Below are 7,155 nucleotides of genomic sequence, written 5' to 3' on the forward strand. Positions count from 1 at the left end.
AATACTCCCACTACCATTATGGGGTAGGTATTATTATCTCAGTTTTATAGATGAAACTGCTACACAACAAAATGACCTACTCACTCAAGGCCATATGGCAGTAAGAGGTATAGCCAAGATCTAGACGCACTCCGTCAGCTTTCTAACCTCCACTAAGCCTGTCGAACCCTTAGCACAATGCCTGGTATATAATAAGTACATAATGAATTTATCGTTATATAACAACATACCGTTATTATATACTAATATGTTAATATTATATATAAAAATGCATACAGATTCTATATAAATGTATGGAAATATATTACACGAATATTAATATATAATGTACATATATAAAGGGTACCATTTTTGTAAAATATCCATGGTCAGAAATTAGACAGGGAGAAAGAACGAGAGGGTTTGAGCGCCATCTGGTGGAAAATCGTAGAGTTGCAGGCCACATTGGGCCTCTTAGGGAGAAAGAACAAGAGAGTATGATCGCCATCTGGTGGAAAGTCCTGGAGATAACAGGCCAAATTGGGTCCCTCCGGCAGCCTTGGAAGCGCATAAAATATGGACTCTTAAGTAAGGCAGGCCAGGAATGGGAGGGGTGGGTAGGACGAGGTTATGATGCTTACTTATCCCTTCTAAGCCCACGCCCCTGGGGGTTGTCAGCTGTGAATTAACTCATACTATGAATTAAGATTTGTATGCCAACAGATGGTGACTAGACTTGCAATGATCACATCATAAGGTGCATAAACGTCAAAGCTTTATATTGTGCACTTGAAACTACTATATTATATGCTAACTATACTTTAAAATTAAATTTGAAAAGAACCCTTGGCTCCTCGCTTTGCTGGGCAGTGGATGAGGAGGCTTTTTCTGGAAACAGCCTCAGGGAGGTGGCATGTCACGGGCTTCCCAGCCCAAGGCTTGGAGGGACTAAAAGGCAGTAGAGTTTGCCTTTCTTCCTCCTGATAACATTGTGAGCCTGTAGGTCCCTCCTCTGGCCCCTCACCACCTGATGTCGGTGGCAGTGGGCTGAGCCAGGGCAAGAGTCATCGACTCCTTTTCAATCCAAAACGCTTTATCTTTTTCAAATCCCCTTTGTCTATCTGGAACATTTGGAGGAAGTGCAGAGCGCCTCCAGTGGCATTGGCAAGTTCCAAGTTCAACAGAGAGGTCTTTTGTAAAGCAAACTGCAGAAAGTTGGGCCCTGGACTGTTGGCACATGCCCCATTGCCAGTCAGCACACCTGTTCCTGTGATGGAACCCAAAAGTGAATGATCGTTTTCATTAAATGCCCAGTCAATGGACAGAAAGTGGGACTTTTCACTCCCTTGCAGATCGATGCCCGTCTACTGCCTGCTTTGCCACCATCATTGCCTTCAATAACCCTCATCCATCACCTCCAGCAGGCTCTGGCCCGTTGTCAGCTGCTCCGGCCTGCGGGCCTCTACCCTGGCTGCCTTATCGAGTCAGCCACACATGACTCGGGGGTGCCGGCTGACACGGCATCCGAATCTGAGTTTCCAAGGAAAGAAGCTCAGAGTGAGAGAAACACAGAATGATTGTCCAAGTGGTGGGGGTTTTAGAGATTCCACACACAGCCCAGCTCCTCAGCGGCCAAAATGGAAGCGAAAGAGGTTGCAGCAGCTGGGATGCTGAGAGGTAAGAGCTACATCGATGGGACCTAATGGTGATGGGGATCCATCCATCCATCCATCCATCCATCCATCCATCCATCCATCTATCCATCCATTCATCCATCTATCCAATTACCTATCCATCCATCCATCCACCATCCATCCATCCATCCAATTACCCATCCATCCATCCATCCATCCATGCATTCATTCATCCATCCATCCATCCACCATCCATCCATCTATCCACTATCCATCCATCCATCCATCCATCCATCCACCATCCATCCATCCATCCATCCAATTACCCATCCATCCATCCATCCTATCCATCCATCCATCCATCCATCCTTCCATCCTTCCACTCACCCATCCATCCATCCATCCATTCAGCCAGCCATCCATCCACCCATCCATCCTTTCACCCAACAAAACTTTTTTAGCATTTGCCATGTGCCAGGCTCTGTTCTAGGTACTGGGAACTTGACAACGAACAGATACAAATCTCTGCTCTCATCGGAGAAGGTAGGAAGCAAACAAATAAAGAAGTAGAATATATTCTACGTTAGCTGCTGAGTGCTATGGAGAAGGAAAAAGAAAAGAAAAAAGCAGAGCCAGAGGCTAGGAGCGTCGGGGGGACTGAGTTTGAGTAGGGAGGCGAGAGGGGACATTTTAATAAAGACTGAAAGAAGTGAATGGAAGCTGGCCCGGAAAAAGGCATTCTATTTGTTTTTGTTTTGTTTTGTTTTGTTTAGTTTTCTTTTTCCTAGAAGGCACATACTGGGAACTTGATGAGTGTGAATTCCTTAGGGTTTCTCATAAAAGAGTTATGGGGATTTATAGCACGTGAGGCCCAGGCAAGATATATTTTTAAAACATCTCTGTGCCTCAATTTCTTCATTGGTACAGTGGGGATATTAATAGATCCTACACCTTAGGATGATCCTACATAGTGAGACCCGGTGTGCAGAGCTCCGGCACAGGTGACCAGCTTCAAGCCATCCAACCCAAGTCTGGGCCAATCGTGTGACTCTCTGTGGGTTTGGGGGTAAGCAGATGGGACCCAGAATCATATTAGAATAGGCTGTGTCTCTCTGCCTGCCTGCCTGGTATGTAGATGTGTTAATGGCTAATGGATCGATGTCTGCCTAGGTCTGAAGTAGATAACCTTTTACCTACTAGAAGAGGAGCCCCCTTTCCTGAGCAGCCAGCATGGGTCCGAGGAGGGGCCGATGGCTATGGGAGGTGGGAGTGTAGGAACAGAGCTTAGCTCCCAGCTCAGGGACTGAGTCTGCCTTTCTTGAGACTATGGTTCTCAATGTGGGACAATTGGCCATGTCTAGAGACATATCTGGTTGTCAAACCGGAGTGCAGCTAGTAGGTAGAGGCTGGGGATGGTGCCAAACACCCTGCGATGCACAGGACAAGACAAGACAGCCCCACAAGAATTATCCGGCCAAAACGTCAATATTGCCAAGGAGGAGAAATCCTACTTTAGACCAAGCTCTAGATCAGGCGTGGAATAGTCCTCCGAGAAGAACCCTTCCCCCGCATCCCCAGGGCCGTTTACAGCATATGGATGTGCTCATAGGTCATAGGGACTTTGGGATGGTCATCGTTCTCCTAGATCCTCGGGGGCCCACCGACAAACTTCTCTGACCATTGCAATGGCCCACGAGGTCCCAAAGGTTCTGCCGTTAGTCCTTCTAATCTTATTTCTCACTACTCTTCGGCAACTCGGTTTCGGCCACCCTGGCACCTATCCACCTCAGGGCCTTTGCACTCGCTGCTCCTGCTGCCTAAAACACCCTCCTCCCAGACGCCTATCTGCACGACTTGCTGCCTTGCTGCTTGCAGGTCTTTGCCGAATCGTCCGTCACCTTCTGAGAAAGGCCTGCCCTGGCCGCCCTCTCTGAAACGGCAGGCCCGCCTCCGCCCGTTCCCTGCACGGCCTATTGCTTTTTTCTGTTCTTCTCCATCCAACGTCCTCTATTTTTCACTTATTTATCTGTTTCTCTCGAGTCGCCCCTCTCCAGGAGGTAAGTTCCACAAAGCGAGGATGTCTGCCTGTTTCTCGTTCACCCCTCGGTGCCTAAGATATGTCTGTCGCGTAGCAGATAGATATGCAATAACTATTTCACGAGTGAATGAATGATGAATAAATACAAAAATAAGGACCCCGGTTATCGGCACAGTTCCGTAAGGTGGATGGAGTTTTGTGACTTCGGGCAAATGATTCGATCTTTCTGAGACCGATTTGCCCCGTGTGTCCAATGGGGACAGTGACACCAGGCACAGTGCCTGGAATATGGGTCTCAATAAATGGCCATCGTCGTCGCCATCATTATCTTCATCACCATCGTCAATGTCGTCATGTAACTTGTCCCCAGATTACAGAGGTAACCTGGTCACGTCTGCTTTAGGGACAATTACTAAATTATCCTAGAGACAATTCCCGATCGAGTCTCATTTTGGCCTCTCCTCACTAAATGTCGCCTTCCCTTGTCTCATTAATGGAGAACATCATGGGCCAAAGCAAACTCATTCATTTATTCATTCACTCATTCATTTAATATCTCTGCAGACCTACCACGCTCCCAAGACGATGCTAGATGTTAGGACTCAAGAGACGGACAAGATTTGGTCTTTATCCTCCATGAAGCTCACAAGTTTAAAGGTGGTTTCCATACAGTATGGCAACTCCGTGAAACGGGGAGACATAGAGGGTTGTGTGAGCACGTAGGAGGGGCTCCTTGCCAATCTAGGGGATGTGAGGTGAGCACAGCCTCCCGACAAGGTGACTCCATGAGCTTAAGCCTCACCGTCCAGCTGGAGAAGTGCAGAAAGGGACACCCCAGGTCGAGCACCTGCAAATGCAAAGGCCCTGTGGTCTGAGTCGATAGGACCCCTCCGGCAACCACGAAGATGTCAGGGTCAAGGGGAATGGGGAAGCCGGTCTAGGCAGGATCGAGCAGAGTACGTGGCGGCCCTGTTAAGGAGTTTGGGGTCTTAGAGAGTCGTTGGCATTCTTTTCATCAAGAAGTGACCCAATCGGCTTTGCACTTAAGAAAGAAAAACCTCTCTGGGTCCATTGTGGAGACAGCTCGCAAGGAGGAGGAGGAGCAGAGCTCCGGAAAGATGCTGCTGTGGTTTACTGGGGATGGACGAGGCCGGAGCTAAGGCAACGGCGGTGGAGATGGCACAGGGCTTCAGGAGTTGGTCTCCGTAGGACCGGGTGACTGACGTGTGAATAGGCAGGAGTCGGGAATGACCTTGAGATTTCTGTCTTTGACCCTGGGTGGACCGTGGTGCTGTCCGTTGGGATGGGATGTGAGAAGAAGCAGGTTGCTGGGAGCAAATCAAAGATGCTGAGCTCTGTTTTGGATACATGGCGTTTGAGATGTGCCGGTGCCGGTGACACGCGGAGGACAGATTCCCCTAACCATTGGCTTGGTGGGGAACCGAGCAGCACCGGAGGGTTCCCCGGGGCACAATATTGCAAAAATCCTTTTTGTAAAGAGCCCATTTACACCTGGGGGGGCGAGGGGAAGCTTTTAGAATGCTTTTGCCAAGTGATTAGTTTTTCCAAAGGTCACTTTAGAAGCTCTGCCAGTGTTCACACGACTCATTTTAATTTCACTGTGTATTGGAAGGAATTGAATAGTCAGACGTAATGAGTCTGAGCGTCTCTTTGAGATAACAGAATCTCCGCTGGTGCTCAGTGCTTTGAAATGCCAGCTGGTGGGAATGGTTTAAGTTTAAAGTATTCCAATCGGTTGTTATCAAGAGTAATTAAAGACTATAAAATCAATCGGCTCTCTGTGTAGCCTGAGTTAAAAGAGATCAGTTAAAGCCCCAAACTGACCCGAACCGACCTTTCTACCCCTGATTAAAACAGAGCGGTCCAGGGGGCGGGGGAGGGGGAACAGTCTTGTGTTCTCACGTGGGCAGGATCCACCACAGTGGAAGGGAGAAGACGATTTGGAAGCCTGACCTTGCCAGCTTACAGCTCTGCAGCAGGCAGAGTAGGGCTGGCTGCAGGCTCCTCAATTCTCCCTCGTAAAAGGAGCCATGACACAGACACGTACATGGCGGCCTGAGTCCCATGGTGGGTGAGGGATGAGGAGAACTGGCTGGAAAAGTCGTCCAGACGAGTGAAAATGCCTGCCCTGCTCGTGGCCTTGCTGCAGAAGCTGGCCCGCCCGGACCTCTCCTCCAGGGGCTGTCTTCATGGACTCGAAGCACCATCGAGCGTGTACCCTGGCACTTAGGTCGAAGGAAGCCGGGAACAGCCTGAGCTGGAAGGAGGTCAGATGGCCTGGAAGTCTTTCGATGAAACTTTCTGCAATAGGCATGCGCCGTATTGGATGGCAGCGGAAATGACCCGATCATAGTTTCCCTTCTGGGAACCATCAGGGTGAAGAGAATGACAAGGATTCTTTTGTTTTATGTGGCTATCACGTGGCTGCATGGGACGCCGGGCAACTGAGCGGCGGGTGCGGCCACACACCCACGCCGCCCCGTCGAAGGGGCGCGCTCAGAGAGAACGTGTCGGATGAGAACAGCCAGGGACGGGGGAGGAACTGGGCGCTGGCTAGACAGGGAGGTGGCCAACAGGGACAAGGACAGGCATGTTTTCTGACCCAAAGAAGAAGTCGCCCCTCGGCTCCAGCCGCTCGCCACGTCGCAGGAACGTGAGCCAGTGCTTCCGGATCTTCCGTTTCTTCAAGAGGGGGCGTCAATTCAATTTTCATCGTGAAATCTCCCGATTTTGAAAACACCGTGTGGGCTGAACGTAACTGACCTGCCGGCCATCTTCAGCCCACGGGCTTCCTGTTACATCCTTGACTGCGGGGTTTGGGGGAAGAAGAGGAGATGTAAAGAACGGAGAAAATGAGCCCGAGAGATGAGAGGCATCCAGAAGAGACCGAGGGCCTCGGGCCGGGGCTGCGCAGGTGTCAGGGCAGGTGAGGAGCGGCCACTTCCCACTGGACTGGGAGCCACACGTCCTCGGAGCCCTCGCCTGAGCCAGGCAGGGTCCAGAGAGTCCTCCTCGTGGGGGGGGGGGAACAGGTTCTGACGTTCCTGCCCAGAAGATCAACTTTCCTCCTGGTTCAGAGCCTTGAACAGCATGTGCCACCAGGCTGCTCTCGAGGACCAGCGGTAGGTCACAATCAAAGTCACGATCGAAGGCCATCTCAAGGCTTCTGCAGCGAGAGGTCGGTCCAATGAGATCGAGGCAGTCCACCCCACGTTTTCCCCAAACTCCGTTTCTGCTCCCCTTCGTGTATACGCTAGACTGCATTTCCCAGCCTCCCTTGCAGAGAGGTCTGGCCAGTGGAATGTGGGTAGAAATGGCGTGTACCAGTGCGTCCCACGCCGTAAGGCGCACGTGCATCGCCGGGGTCTCGCGAAAATGCAGGCTCTGACTCAGCGGGTGTGGGGTGAGACCTCAGAGTCTGCACTTCTAGTGAGCTCCTGAGAGATGCCGACACCTCCGGTCCACGGATCACCCGTCAAGTAC

At 50.6% G+C, this 7,155-nt stretch overlaps 1 protein-coding gene across 1 annotated transcript in view; it reads right to left on the minus strand.

The window, feature by feature from the left end:
* Nucleotides 1-7,155, minus strand: part of PDILT (protein disulfide isomerase like, testis expressed) — a 30,603-nt gene that overhangs the window by 19,868 nt on the left and 3,580 nt on the right. The gene's annotated exons all lie outside the window — the stretch shown is intronic.

The sequence above is a fragment of the Pteropus vampyrus genome, unplaced genomic scaffold, assembly GCF_000151845.1.
Source record: "Pteropus vampyrus isolate Shadow unplaced genomic scaffold, Pvam_2.0 Scaffold314, whole genome shotgun sequence".
Lineage (NCBI taxonomy): Eukaryota > Metazoa > Chordata > Mammalia > Chiroptera > Pteropodidae > Pteropus > Pteropus vampyrus.